Source organism: Callorhinus ursinus, unplaced genomic scaffold (assembly GCF_003265705.2).
Source record: "Callorhinus ursinus isolate GAN/ISIS: 27379988/994484 unplaced genomic scaffold, GSC_fseal_2.0 scaffold5, whole genome shotgun sequence".
Taxonomy (NCBI): Eukaryota; Metazoa; Chordata; class Mammalia; order Carnivora; family Otariidae; genus Callorhinus; species Callorhinus ursinus.
Window position 1 is genome coordinate 52,675,372 of NW_027397067.1, and position 16,550 is coordinate 52,691,921.

The 16,550-nt window shown below is 36.8% G+C and overlaps 1 long non-coding RNA gene across 1 annotated transcript in view; it reads right to left on the reverse strand.

The window, feature by feature from the left end:
- Positions 1–16,258, reverse strand: part of LOC141372835 (uncharacterized) — a 31,752-nt gene extending 15,494 nt beyond the window's left edge. Inside the window, exons 1-2 of the long non-coding RNA XR_012378297.1 lie at positions 16,019–16,258; positions 11,109–11,241 (exon numbers count right to left, since the gene is read on the reverse strand). This is a non-coding gene — a long non-coding RNA (uncharacterized lncRNA). The remainder of the gene's footprint in view (positions 1–11,108; positions 11,242–16,018) is intronic.
- Between the last annotated feature and the right edge of the window lie 292 nt (positions 16,259–16,550).

Here is a 16,550-nt window from a genome sequence, read left to right on the forward strand (position 1 = left end):
AGGATATGTGCATGGTCTTAAAATGTCTTCCTGTAGACTGCTTTGTAGTTATTAGAATTTAATCATGAGGAAATATCAGACAAACTCAAAGTAAGGAATGTTCTATTTAAAAAAAAGGGGGGGGGGGCCTGGGTGGCTCAGTCAGTTAAGCATCTCCCTTTGGCTCAGGTCATGATATGATCCCAGGGTCCTGGGATGGAGCCCCACATCAGGCTCCCTGCTCAGCAGGGAGTCTGTTTCTCCCTCTACCGCTCACCCCATTCTTGTGCTCTTGCTCTCTCTCTCAAATAAATAAAATTTTAAAAAAATAAAAATAAAAAAGGGGGGGCAGATATTCTTCAAAAATGTCAATGTCATAAAGACAAGGAAAAGCTGTAGCAATGTTCCAGGTTAAAAGAAGCTAAAGAGCCATGACAACGAAATGCGCTATTTGATCCTAGATGGGCTCTCATACTAGAAAATAGAGAGAAAATGCTACATATAGGATAGTATTAGGTCAACTGACAAAATAGGAACAGAAATACTAGTTTGGTTTTTTTTTTTTAAAGATTTTATTAACTTATTTGACAGAGAGAGACACAGAGAGAGAGGGAACACAAGCAGGGGGAGTGGGAGAGGGAGAAGCAGGCTTCCTGCTGAGCAGGGACCCTGATGTGGGACTTGATCCCAGGACCCTGGGATCATGACCTGAGCGGAAGGCAGATGCTAAATGACTGAGCCACCCAGGAGCCCTGAAATACTAGTTTAGATAAAGCTATTTCCTCAAGGTTAATCTCACTCAAGTTGAGAAGTCTATTGTGACTATATAAGAGAATATTCTTCCTTTGGGGAAATACACACTAAACAATTTACAGTTAAAGGCCCATAATGGAAGCACACTTACATGACTCAGAAAAACAAATTATGTAATATATAGGTAGATGGATAGAAAGAGGTAGATTTAGAGAACAAATGATAAAGAGAATGATGTAAAATATTAGCATTATGCAAATCTGAACAAGTATATACAGACATTCCTTGTACTTAATTTTGAAATTTTTTGAAAGTTTGAAATTATGCCAAATAAAAAATTTAAATAATAAAAAAATAAAAATAAAATAGCGAAACAACAGAGGGAAATGTGAAAAACCTTTCCACTGAACCATCTCATCAAAGCAGATTTTCCCATTATTTTGTTGCTTCACCTAGCTAATTCCTTTTGTAGTAGTTAAATGGTTTGAATTATTTATTTGTTCATTATTTACAAATTGTCTCCCTAGGAAACAAAATCCCCAAGTACAGGGATAATGCTTATTATGATTTACCACCACCCCATCATCTAGCTTAGTGAGTGGCATAATGTAGGTACTAAATAGATATCTGTTTATTAAATGGGGAAAAAGTTATCGATTTTCATATACTTATCTTAATATCTAGGTACTTTATCTTTTATTTCTAATTTTTCATAATGAGACATGTAATACTTCCACCATGTGAGACTGAGTGGGGTAGAGAATGCATATATCAAGTTTACTTACATAAGGTACTGTGAAGAGTACTATTAGAGAGTTATTATTAAAAGAATGTGATATCTACATTCAAAGGACTAAAATTTAGTTAAGAATAAAGCAAATTATTTTATCTCTAGAATTTGAAACTTTGGCCGAAAGAGTATACAATATTCGTTAATCTCAATAAATGAAAATACTGAAGTAAAATAAAACTTTTATAAACACTTCCGGCTTAGTATCTGTACCCATGTATGTGGATTTTGGAGCACAGTCATATAATGAATCAATTATACAGCTAAGGAGCTGGAAATCCTCATTTTTAGAATAAATATTGAAATTATGACAGCTCTTTAAACACTGGAGTAGCAAATTTGAAACTTTCAAAGGAGAAATAAACCACTGAAAAATACCACACTACTCATTATATTAATAATGACTAATTAACAGTGAGTGACTTTAGCGTGTGAATACTTTTGGTTATTCATCAATTACTTCTGTCCTTCAAATATCACAAAATATCCATGAATACATACAAGGAATAAAATATATTTTTGCAGTTATTTTACTTGGCAAAAATTATAAAATATATAACTGCCTAGTTCTGATTTTAAAGTTCTAAACAATAAAAAAAGGTATAAAAAAAGAGTTCCTAAGCATAAAGTAGCTAACCTTTTAAATATTGAAACTAATTTAGAGAAAAAAATAATATAAAAATAAGTTGTTTCCAACTTTCAGCCTGTGGAAAACCAACTATATAATTGAGCAAAACTGCCAAAAACAATCATTTACTTTTGCCGATTCCACCAGAGTGGGCTCCTTTGATATGAAGTGTTGACAGTTAAAGTGGTGACCCTGGTGGCAAGCAAAGAGTGACAGACAGCAGCTCCCCTAGTCTGAGTTTATGGTCCTGTTTGAGGCAAGCAATAAGAGAACAGTTACATATACAATAGCATCAAAAAAAGATAAAATATTTAGGAATACATTTGACAAAAGAAATTAAAGATTTGTAAATTGAGAACTATAAAATATTATAGAAAGAAGTTTAAAAAGTCAAAATAATTAGAAAGAGATTCAATGTTCACAGATTAGAAGACTCAATATTGTAAAGTTTTCAAATACCCCCACCCCAAATTGATCTATAGATTCGTCATAATTCTCATTAGAACCCCAGCAATCTTCTCTATAGAAACTGACATGCTGATTTTAAAATTTATATGGAAATGCAAAGGACTCAGAAGAGTCAACAATTTTGAAAAAGAATACATTTGGAGAATTTAGATTATCTGGTATCAAACCTTACTATAAAGTTATAATGATTAAAATAATGTGATAACAGTATAATGATAGGCAGGTAGATCAATAAATTGATAGTCCAGAAATAAACCCTTACATTTATGGCCAATTGGTTTTCTACAATGGTGCCACAATGTCAGTTCAATTGAGAAAGCACAGTCAAAAAAAAAAAAAAAATGATGCTAGGACATTTTGGACAATTGGAAATAATTTGCAAATAATAAGATAAAAAACTAAATTTAGACCCTATATCATAACCATATATAAAATTAAATCAAAATGGACCAGAAACTGAAATACAAGAGCTAAAACTATAAAACTTATAGAAGAAAATATGAGAGAAAAATCTTCATAATCTTGGGTTAGACAAAGTGTTCTTAGACATGACAGCAGATACATAAGCCATTTTAAAAAGCTCTGACAAAAAGGACTTCATTAAAATTAAAAACTTTTGCTCATCTATTAAAAAACTGAAAAGACAAGTCACAGACTGGAAAAATTATTTAAAAACTATCTATCTGATAAAAGACTTGTATCAAGAATATATAAAGAAATCACACAAAGCTGTGGTATATATATACAATGGAATATTATGCAGCCATCAAAAGGAATGAAATCTTGCCATTTGCAACGACGTGGATGGAACTGGAGGGTATTATGCTGAGCGAAATAAGTCAATCAGAGAAAGACATGTATCATATGATCTCACTGATATGAGGAATTCTTAATCTCAAGAAACAAACTGAAGGTTGCTGGAGTGGTGGGGGTGGGAGGCACAGGGTGGCTGGGTGACAGACATCGGGGAGGGTATGTGCTATGGTGAGCGCTGTGAATTGTGTAAGACTGTTGAATCACAGACCTGTACCTCTGAAACAAATATTACATTATATGTTAAAAAAAAAAAAAAGAAGATAGTAGGAAGGGAAAAATGAAGGGGGGTGGATTTGGACGGGGAGACGAACCATGAGAGACTATGGAATCTGAAAAACAAACTGAGGGTTCTAGAGGGGAGGGGGGTGGGGGGATGGGTTAGCCTGGTGATGGGTATTAAAGGGGGCACGTACTGAATGGAGCACTGGGTGTTATACGCAAACAATGAATCATGGAACACTACATCAAAAACTAATGATGTAACGTATGGTGATTAACATAACATAATAAAAGAAAAAAAAAGAAATCACACAATTCAGTATTTTAAAAAAAAACCCAATTAAAAAATTAGCAGAACACTTGAGTAGATAGTTCACCAAGAAAATATATTACTGGCTAATAAGCATATGAAAGATGTTCAATATCATTAGTTATTAGAGAAATACAAATTAAAACCACAATGACAAACTACAATACACATACCAAAATGAGTATAATTAAAAGACTTATAATACCAAGTGTTGACAAGGATGTAAAGAAACTGGAACCCTCATACATGCTGGTGGGAATGTAAGAGTACTGCCTCTTACAGTGTGGTACTTCCTGAAAATGTTAACGATAAACTTATCACATGAACCAGCAAACCCATTCCTAGAAATCTACCCAAGAGATATGAAACTTTACACCCACACAAAGACTCCTGTGTGACTGTTCATACGAGTCTTACTGATCACAGCCAAAAGCTGGAAATAATTAAACTATCAACTCGTCAATGGATAAACAAAATGTGGTATATCCACAAAATACTATTTTACTGGGATACTATTCAGCAGTAAAATGGAATGAAGTACTGATCCCACTAGGATTGACTTGAAATAGTCTTTTGAGAATTTATGGAGATGGAAAAGTTTTAAAACTGGATGGTGGCTATGGTTGCACAACTATATAAACTTACAAAAAATTATTCAACTGTACCCTTACAATGGGTAAATTTTATATATGTAAATTACATCTTAAGTTATTTAAAAAAGAATTTGCTACATGATGAAAGAACAAAGTGAGGAAAATATCCTGAATAATTATTTAATAGAATCTCACGTGTCCCCTGCATATATACATCACCCACATACCCATATACTTTAATTTTACATAGTGGCCCTTCCCCATTAAAATTATATCATGAAGCAACCATTTTGTAGGATAGGGTTACTACAACAAAAGAGTTAATACAGAGAAGTAAGTTCTGTCCTTCAAGCTTAAAAATACATTCCTAAAACACCTGGAAGTGATAATAGCTTTGAGAATATTCTCCCAAAAGGGAATAATACTCTGCATACTCCACCCCACCCCCTGCCCCTAGGTTGAACCACGGGGTGGGGTAGTGGTAGGATAAAGAAACCAGTAAAATTTTGAGGAATCTAAATGCATAGGAATCTTTGGCTCCTGTATTTGGATAAAGCCCAAAACATGGACAAAATCTCTGGATTCCTCATGTTCAAAAAGGTGAACAGAGCAAACTATCTGGAGGGAGGATCTAGGCAGAAAGCCTCTGAGAGCTCCGTCAAGTTTCCTATAGTTCTAGAGTAGCAAGAAGGAAGGCAATTTTGACCTGTGCCCTAGAGAGAAGTCCAGAAGCAGCTGACAGAGAGGACCAACTCCAAGAGATCTGGGAATTCAAAGGAGAGTCAATTCCCCAAAACTTTATCACATAAGCTCCTTAGTACATGGATATGATTATAGGATGAGGGAAGTAAGGACACTGAAACTCTGAATTTCTCAGATTACATTTATTCCTCCTGGCAGAGGGAGCATGAAATTAAAAAAAAAAAAAAAAAAGTTTGCTTACGGAGAAGAAGCAATAAGAAATTATATTTATTCCATACTAAATCTGTAAACTGACTCATGTCTGTTATCAACTCTATGAAGTACTGTTTCTCAACCTTTTTTGTATTATCACTTCCCCAACAAGCCTTCTTAGACATTTCTTCCCTTATTACCCTCCTCATAAAATTTTAACACCACAAATATATCATACATATATTTATATGCTATATTTATACATGTGCCGTACACATAAAAAGAATAAGATTTTTTTTTCCTGCCTCCTCTAAAAACTTATTTTTGTTTTGTTGGGAGCAATATCACCTTGTTCAGAAAGCATGCTATAAGATTCTATTTAATGCGATATAGAAAAACCATAGGTTAAATAATTGATGATATTAACTTACAGCTAGCACTTTACCAAATACCTTCGTACATAACATTTCATTTGGCCCCTTCTATAAACTTGTAAAGCACTATTATATCCTAATTTTCACAGACAATTAAATTACTATTCTGCTAATAAGCAGTTGAGCTAAAACTGGGACCCGAAAATTCAGCTCAAATTCTATGCTTTCTCTTTGACATCCTGCATCAGAAAACATTCTCTCCTGGGAATGGCAGCAACTTTCTCCTTTAAATCAAGTAACAATAAGATGAATCAGTAGAAAATATAGTACAGGGAATCACTCTATATGGGAATGAAACAGACCAAACGACTATTGTCCTGTTCATCTCTAATTACTAGGATTTGATGTAACAGCTTAAGAGATATTAGATATGCAAAATTCAATATAAAAAAGTAATGTCCAGACCACTAGGAATTTGCAATGGCTTTGTTTACCCTCCTACTGACATTGTCATATAACTCTAGATAAGTGCACTGGCATTTTAAATAGTGAGAGGCTAATGTAAAAAGGCATGCAAAAGATTACTTCAAAAATGATTAAAGGATATTAAATATATATTTACAAACACAAAGAGAAAAAAAGATTAACATATACTCAATACCATATATTAACATATATTCAAAGTCATGGCCTTGTCTTCCATTGTTATTAATGAGCTATAGCCTGCCCCAGAGAACTGATTACAAACCTAAATCCATAGTTTGTTTTTCGGCTATAAAGCTATGGAGTAAAATTTGTAAATACTATTTCACTACAACTATATTTATAATTTACATTCAGACTCTAGGTGTGAATACCAAGTGTCTTACAATTACTTAATTGAAATATTCCATACAAAATTCTTATGCCAGTACTCTTTATAAAGGAATCACCACTGCACTGTTTCTGCAATCTTAGTAGAATCACAAAAGGACACTACCTCAAGGACTGGAATTATAAGTTTATGACTGGTGGTTTGAGGAGCTTTTCTTGGCAGTGACCATGTGAAACAGCAACTCTCTTTTTCAGTCTGTTCCCACTGAACATATTAATCTCATCCTCTGGAAAAATATTTAATATTTTAGAAAGCAAGATTGAGAAGCCAACAGCAGACAACTTGAAACAAATCTCCATTTACAACTAATCTAGATGTTTGTGCCACAAAGTAAGGACGGATACACAAGGTTCCTACTCCAGCACTCCAAAACCTCTAGATGTGGATTAGGGTGAATATAATCTTAGTAATCATGGATGCCTTGGCTTGATCCAATACTTCTGGTCCAAAATGAGAAAATCAGTAGAGCAAAGAGTTGGTGAAAGACCATCCTGAGAGAGGGGCAACAAAGGCCCTTGCAGAAAGAAGAGTTTGGCATGTTTGTGGAACACAGAGAATTCGAATATGGTATTAAGTCCCCAAAGAGGGTTTAGCAGGATTGTTCTTCATGGAAATTATTTGAAAGGTTTTAGCTTGCATCAATTATTATGCTATTCCTGGTTCTACCTGGCATAATACAGACCATGAAAGAATAATATAATCAATAAATGATAGGGATTAGAATAACTCAAGTAGTAACAAGTAGTGAAAAAAAAGCATATGGGTTATGTTAGACCAGTTTTAAGAGTGTTTGAATTATTATGTATACGAAATTGACACACCAAAACACTTCTAGATGCTAATTGCTTTTATACGAAAAAGGCACAAGCTATCATGACCCTTCAAATTCAGGAAATTCAGAAAGAAGTGTGGCTTTAAAGAAGTATTTAAAACTCACTTGATTTTTAAAATAATATTTTTCTTTAATATCCTGAAAAACCATTTAGATTAGGATGGCTGTGACTCAAGTCTTTCCAAAAATGTATAGTGAAATGCACAAATGTGCTGAATCTAAGGCGATGGTGTTGAAATATAGCAGTAAGTCAACTTGAGGACAATACAACGTTTTGACATGTTACATTATTGCTAGATGAAGGACATTATCTATTCAACTATCTAAATCTATATTATGTGTATGTATATAAACACTGATAATTCTGACTGAATTGATAAATCAATTTAAGTCAAATGGTATGACAATCCATCCAAATAGACAGTTTTTTAAAATATAAAATTATTTATTGAATGCAGCCATCAGCACAAAGTCTAAAAAATGCTCTAATCAAATTTAGGAAATCAATTTCATGGTTTTAATGTAGTCTTTACTCAATTTTTACCCTGCCCAAAAGACCGTATAAATTGAGTAAGAGTTGACTAGATTTGTATAGCAAGAAGGAGAGGTCAAAGCTAATGAAAAGATTACAAGAATCACAGAAAAATTATTGATAAGTAGATGAAATATCTCAAAATGTTACAGATTAATCATATCAATATAAAAAATAAAAATAAATACAAAGTAGTGAACAAAAATAGAAAATAATGAAAAAAATGAAAATTTCATATTCAGGTGAAAATGTCATAGGTGAGTGGTTAGTGAGCTCTGCAAAGGACTTGATAGTAAATGTTTTAGATTTTGTAGGCTACAAAGAGTGTCATGTATTCTTTGTCCTTTTTTTTCCAACTTTTTAAAAAATGTGAAAGCCATTCTTGGCTCAAGGCACGGACCAGGCCTTATTTTCATATCCTCACATGGTGGCTTACTAAATGTAGACAGATGGAGTGAAAGATGGGCTTAATTATCCACTTATCTGAGTTACAAAACTCAAATTCAAGAGTAGCTTTGCAAAAGATGAAAAAGAGGAACAGGTCCCAGAATTGTCTTTCAAATATGCACAACTACAGAAGTTGATTTTTTAATCCTACATTTTTGTTAGACCAGTATTTCATCAAACACAAATCTTCACACTATTAATATGACCATTATCCAGAGTGTCATTGTGTTTTGAAAAGGGAGCTAATAAAACTTCAAATTAAGGCTGTCTCTGAGAATTGCATGAATTGAATGATAGATGTGGCTTCAACTTGAGCCATATATTGGCCACATCCTTGTTCTTTCCCCAATCCCCTCCATGGACCACCAATAAAGAGGATGGTTTAAAGCATCTGGCTTGAAAGCAACTCACCAGACAGAAGATTGGGGAAAACATGCAAACCTGAAAAGCTAGTATCTGTCTCGAGCTGTAAAAAGACATGAACAGGGAGTGAAGGGGAACTGACAGAGCAATTTGTATTGCCTTAGCTGTTCCCTGGGTGCTTACTGGGGAAAGAGTTGGTACCACAAAAATTGCCCTCCCAGGAAATTGGGAAGAGGGCTCAGAATCTAGAAGATGAGCAACGATTCATTGACTGGAGTTGCTTCACAGCAGAATGTGCAGATTTATCCAGGATAGATCATAAGTGATGGGGCAAAGGCATGTCTAGGCTGGAAAAGGCAAGGACCACCAGTTTTCTTTGAAGTTAAATCTGGTATAGAAGAGAATCCTAAAATTTCTGTGGGCTTACAAGAGGTTATAAATGTGAAGTAGGCACATTATTTAATCCACCAGCCCCCAGGAGAGGCTTTGGCATTAATTATGGATTAAAGGTCAAAGGACCACCATGCCATCAAATTTAATAGAGGCCCAGCTGGGCGCTCCAACTACCCAGTGTAACACACTCTAGTGCCACCATTGTGGTCACTGTGCTATGAGAGCAATAACACCTGGTCACCGAACCCTCTGGGATCACTAACAGCTGGACCCAGCATCAAAGCTCTCCTGGATTACTTTACCTCCCAGTACTGACAAGTGGACAAGTGGACAATCATATACACAGACCTGCCTAACCCCTTTCTATTAACACCTTACAGGTTTCCAATATCGTAAGAAATTAGAACCAGGAAGAAGGAATGGGAAAACCCTTGAAGGGAAATGAAGCTTGATGTGTAGAGTTTTCAAGTGGACTATAATACCTAAATTTATTTGAAGAAACTTCAGTATCAGTCTACTGGTCCAGAATACTGGTCAAGCTAGATAAGACAGCAGGTTTCTCTTAGCTGAGTCTGTATAATTAGAAAATGGAAGTTTCATTTTTGCTTTTATCATAACCATAAAGCATCATATAAGATATACTGAAAAGTAAAATGGTCTTTTCCTCAAATTGAACAAAGTCAAAATACAGAAAGCTTAAAAATTCCATAAGAAAATATAGACATTTAGAAATGCAGAAACCTAAAGGTAATTAAGAAATATGAAGAGAGGGGCAACTGGGTGGTGCAGTCAGCTAAGCCTCTGATTCTTGGTTTTGGCTCAGGTCGTGATCTCAGGGTTGTGAGATCGAGCCCTGCACTGAGCTCTATGCTCAGCATGGAGTCTGCTTAAGAGTCTCTCTCCCTCTCGCCCTTCCCCTCCCACTCGTGCTCTCTAAAATAAATAAATACATCTTAAAAAAAATTTGAAGAGGAAATGGGAAAATGATAATGCAAAATGATAATAAAAATAGGTTAAAATTAAGAATATAGCTAGAAGTTCATGGAGTGCTTCTATAAGAGCCAATCAAGATTATGATAGTACAATGAGTGTGTGTAACAACTGAAAGAACCGAGGGTCTTTGGTCTGGAAAAACTAAGATTTAGTATAGACATGACATCTGACATCTATCTTCCAATAACTAAAGGGCTGTTTCATGAGCACATGGAAGAGAAATCAGGTTTATCCGATGTGACTTCACAGGCATTTGGGAATCGAATTCATTATAGTTGGTGGTAAGTATGGGGACAGATTTTTATCAAATGATAAAGAAAGTTCTAACAATAAAACTGCTCAGTAAAGCTGTATTGTGTGGTAAGGAGCTCCCCATCACTGCAAGTATTTACAAAGAGGTGGGACTCAAATGTAACAGTTGGGAGATTCCACGCATCAGATATAAAGGGCAAGATTAGACAGCCTTAGACCTTCAATTCTGTAAGTCCTTGATTTTATTATACTTTATAGCCTTCCACAGATAAAATAATGAGCATGGGATGTTTGAAAATGTTTCTCAAGCCACTTCCTTTTGCCTAAAATTTTAAGACTGTGTTTTCAACTTTCTGAATTTTATGGCCAAATTTATTTACTCCTGTTATAGAGAAGATGATCAAGGGTAAAATTACAGGAAACCAATGATCTGAAGGGTTTCATTAAGCAAGGGGTCTCAAACTCTAGGCCTGCAGGAGTCAGGTAGATACTGCAAATTATTGATGTGGGCAGGTAATTCTCTCTTCTACTTTTGAAACACATCACCCTCTTAAATGTTCTTGTTTTCCCTATTTTGGTAAAAGACATGATATCTTACCTAAGTTAGTGCTAGTTGCTGTCAAATAAATTCCAGGGTAACAGTCCAGTGCATGTGTCTGTGCTCAGGGGGTGTCTTCACTCAGACTCTTTCTGTCCTGTGGTTCTGAAGATCTAGGATATTCCAATTCAGCCTTCAAAAGAGGGAAAAGAGAGTTTAGAGACTCTACTTCTTTTTTTCTTAAAAGTCCTATCAAGAATAAAACCCATTACTTCTGCTCTCATTCCACTGGTAATAGTCTTTCACATCACTTGGATAAAAAGGGGGCTGTGAAATATATTACCTGGTTAAGAAGATACTTTCCAATGGCAACTCTACTCTATAAAAGAGAGAGTACAAATAATTATGGGACAGCTACCTGTCTGCCACATGTTGATACAAAGATTTCTTTTCTCCATTATGAGAGAATCAACTGTGCAAGAGTGGTGATAAATAGCTACTGAGAGTAAAACTCAGTGAAGTGGCTTGAGCTATATGGCACACTAAAGGACACACAGAGCTGCCACTTTGCACCATAAAGGGGACGGCTGCTGCAATGTTCCAGGCGATTGCCTTAGTGCCTGCTACACAGTAGGCACTCAGGAAATACTTGTTGACCATGAACAAGTGAAGAATAAAAGAGACCTGGATTAACAGACCTTCTGATTTTTTTCAAAAGAGAACAGAAATTTCAATGTTTATATAAAATCTACTGAATTTTAAATTTTAGATCATTAAAAAAAAACCTTGCTACATATACAAAATACTTTCATGCTAATTTATACTGTGGGCAACTAATCCGCAAGCTCTGTATAACAGTTACCATGAAGTTTTTCAAAAGCATGCCAAACATTTTCAAACTATTCGTTTTATTCAAATAATTATATTTTACAAAAGAGATCAGCAATAATATTGGTTTGTTTAAAACATTTTTCCTAAGAATGTACAATCCATCCTTCTCATGGTTAGAAAATTTCACATTATCCTCTAGACATAAATATTTACTTAGGTATAATTTTAGATTCTAATGAGGATGAAAAAATAGATAACCAGAATATATTGCTTCCCAGTTTAATTTTTTGCTGGAGGTATTGGAAAAATGGTTAAAATCAAATGAAAGAGAAATGAAGAATCTGCAAAGTGTCCGCAGGCAATTTGACTTTGGCAGGCCTCCTTGGGTCCAGTTCCCCAGCTCTTGCTTGTTTATTCTTACCAATGGGGAAAATTTCTGGTTTATCTCTGAACATTTTTCACAAGTTAAATGTGACATTTTCTCTTTTCTCTAATGCTGTCTCATCATATTGTTTCTGAACCACTGGTATCCCTAAAGCTTTTTCCAAAATTGGAAGCTGTGAATCAATTTATTAAAAATCAGCCATGGGAGTTACTTCTCTTTACTTTGTCACCCAGATGTCTGGCCCTATGCACTGCATTGAGCTTAGAACTAATTCTACTCTCCTTGAACATTCAAGTATGGCCAGAATTGGTCTGAACATATAGTTTAGCTACTCCAAAATGCTTAACCAGAGTCTTGTTTTCTTAAAACAAACAAACAAACAAAAACAGAGTCAGGCTGGAACTTTTCAATCGCAAATAAAATACCTGCAACAAAAATCAGTTTCTGAAAGCAGGAAAAAAAATGCATTATATCACCTAGTTTTGAAGGACCAAGCTACTTTTGCTAAAATACCTACCCACCTTTCCATTTTCTTAAATGCTTAAGTTTACCTTGAAATCCAGACAACGGGTTAGTAGGTTCTGATAAGGAATTTACGATCTTTCAACATTCACTCAACTAATGCCAATGAGGATCTACTGATGTGTCAAGAACTGTTCTTGCTGAGTGGGCAAAACTCTATACCCAATACATACAGTCCCTGCCCCACAGGGTTTGCATATGAGATAAAAGGACATATGACAATTTAAGTAACTTACCAAAGTCACAGAGCTTGCAAGGGCTAGAACCAGGATTGCAACTCACCCACTTATTTATTTAACAAATATTTATTGAGCACTTATGGTGTTCTGGGCACTGTTCTGGGACCTATTGATATAGTTCAGTCCTCTGCCCTCATGAAGTTTATAACTTGATAGAGGATCAGCACAATAATTCAAAATATAAATAAGAATTATTCCATAGTGACAATTTACTTACACATAAAACAGGAAGGTGATAGACTGACTATATCTGTGAGAAGAACACTCATGCTAAGGGAACACCTAAGAGTTTTTCAATTTTGGCATGATTCACACTTTGGGACTGATAATTCTTTGTTGTGGGGGGTCATCCTGTGCAATGTAGGATGTTTATCATCATCAGTGGTCTCTACCACTAGGTGAAATTCCCACCAAGCAAGGACTTTTAGGCTAGGGGAAAGAATTCTGATTTTATTTTAGGCTGCCTCCTACTAGGCTGTGGTTGTTGTTGTTGAATAGCCACCAAGATTTTCTTCGTCTTTATTTTTCAAGACCTCTTCACCATCAAGCCTTCCCAGCCTCTACCCCAAGTCTCACATTCTCCAAGTTCTTTGGGCCACCCTCATCTGTCTTACCCTGCTCTCTCTTATAGGTTCCTGGGGTTTGGCACTTTGGTTACATGCATCTTCCTCCTTCTTGGTGTCTTTTCCCTGTGGTTCTTTGCCTGGAACACAGTGTCTTGCCATTCCTCCCTGGGAAACCTTATTCAGGCTTTAAGAGCTAGTTCAAGTATTTGCCTCTCCAGGTTGTCTTCCATAACTCCTTTCTGAAGGCAAACACTGTAGCATATAAGCTAGTGCTTTATTGTTCTTCACATCTGAATCAAGTTCTTCACCCTCACTGCAGCTTCCCAAAGGGTGTGAGCCAAATCTCGGTCATCTTTGATTTTCCAATGACTACCCCAGTGCCTGACATGTAGATAGCTTTGTTTCTCCACCAAAATCCATGTTACTATTTTGAACCTTCTTCCTAATTTAAGAATACTACCTAAGAAAAATTCTTCCTGTTTTTCTATCATCTCTGAGAGATGCACTTTTCAATTTTTTTCATTAGTAAATACTGATTAGTACATCTTACATAAATAAAATGTACAGATCTTGGCAGTACACATGCACGCACACTACTCAAATTTAGCTACTTAGAAAATATACTTTTAAAGTTATAGTTGTTATAGGCCATTCCTCTAAGAAAGTTACCTAGCATAGACACACCTTTAATTTTGTATTGTTTGGATCTAAATCAAGGTTACAAAAGTAACAAATGTGCGGCCCACAATCATTGAGAGAGAGCAGTACAGGCCAGTTGTGATTAATACATTTAAAACTTCTCTTACCCCAAACTATAACCGCCAGGGCCTGTCCCACCCTTCAAGGATTAAGATCCAATCATCTGGAGTAAATAGATCAAGGAGTTTATAAACCACAGGTCTTAAAAAATTTCCTCTCACAAATGCATTATTTTAACAAATGTCTTCAAAGTCAATGGTGTTGATTTTATGATGTGTATTCATATAGCCAATGAAATGGCTGAGAAAAGAGAAAGCACAATAAAAACCTGCCAGTTGATGAGTCAAATTTTAAGTAATGAGCTGCTTTGTAAACTTGGCTGAGTAAAAGTGAAATATTGTACTAACAAAAAGGATCATTACAAGACTGGCTCTTGCATTCAGATTTAGTCCAAATCGGAACAAGATTCGAAAGTCAGCTGGCACTGTGTTTTGCACATAGTAGGCATTTAATAAATACTTGCTTAGTGAACGAATATACTTTCCCACTCACCTGTTTTCCTAATATTATAATATCTGATAACTTTAGTTATATCCTTTTCACAGGATTCACACAGTTTGAACTTTGGCAAAAACAACAAATCTAAGCATCAGTTTGAGTTAATTAATTCTAGGGGGAAAAAAAGCAGCCAAAATGTGTGGTAAACTTAGTCTTGCAATGAAACCATTAAAGGCATTTCTCAATCTCCCTTTCCTTCATTCTGCTTTAAGATACTGTGTGAACCAACATGGACAACAAGCACTCACATGGACACGGCAGAGCTGGGTGTGAACCCCTCTTTTGGAGTGTTTGCCAGTGGGATAAAGGAGTCCAAAGGAACCAGTACCCTGTTCGACGTTCTCTTAGCGGACTCATCACAGTCACCATCATCCCATAACACTTATTGCAGCCGACCCCAGAACTGCCATGGGAAGGTCATTTTTCAAAATGATCTCAGCTGCCTTTCTTTTTCCCCTTAGTTAAGTTTACCTAAGACAAAGAGGTGGTTCCACTGTGCCCATTTTTGTATTATCAATCATGGAAGCATATAATTGAAGATTAGAGTTAAGTCAAGAAATTTCACTGTACTAATCTCTTATAATAACAACAGTGAGTTGGAAGAAGTGACTTCCTATTTTCTTTTGTTTCGTATTTTCACTAACCGTACCAGTTGTTTGAGTTGTGTCAAGTAATAGGATGAACGTGTAAAAACAGCCTAGCTATCAAAGGTTTCCAAAAGCTTTTAGAAAACTATCATCGTCCTTCCAGAAGGATTATCCAGTGTCCATATCCAACACAGGTACGGAACAAAGCAAATGAAACACACGATTCCCTATGCTTTAAGACCCTGTATTACAAATAGTATTTTCCCGCAGCCCTGGCTAGTGATAACACTACGTAGTTTACTTTTTGGTAATAATCCAAATAAGCATTATCTTTAAGGTCGCCTTTGCTTAAATGGCCTTTGCCCTTCCTTCGCGGTTTTCATTGCCCCCTTCCAATTAGACCCCAAGAATGCGGCAGACCGCCGTTCCTCAGGTGGCCACCACCGTCTCCTCACCTGGATCGCCTCTAAAACCTCGCCACTCCCGCTATCAAGATCATGGAGTCTGTGTCCTCTTCCCTTAAATCTAAGTTGGCCTTTGTGACTGACTCAGCCAATAACCGAAGGGACGCTGTGCGACTTACACTGGGATTGAAAATGCAATTCACACCCCCATGGTCCTCCCGGAACGCTCGCTCTTGGAACCCAGCCACCGCGCTGTAAGGAGGCAAAGGCCGCAGCGTCGAGCATGGCAGCCTGCGCCGCGGGGGCTGACGGAGGCCTCCCCACCCAGGGCCGCAAGTACCAGCAGCAAGATGGCGGCCACCGACCGCAGGCCGCGGCTCGCTCTCGGCTGCGATTAAGAAGCCGCGGGCACACCTGACAGGCCTCGGCCCGCGGAGGACGGAGCGGTGGAAAGCAGCCACTGAGGAGATGGAGCCGCTCCGCGACGAGCAGCTCGGGGAGGAGGGCCACCAGCAATACTGAAGATGCTGACGTAGAGGTGCTGGCGGAGGCTGACGAACCGCGCTGCGGTGCCGGCAGAGACAGCGCGGGCGCCCTACCCCAACCACACAGCCCCCGGCTGCTCGCAGCACCCCTGCGGTGGAGAAGCCAAGCAGAGCCTCGGAGGGGAAGTCCAGGGCTCCTGCTCTCCCCGCACATAGCCTCTCGGCC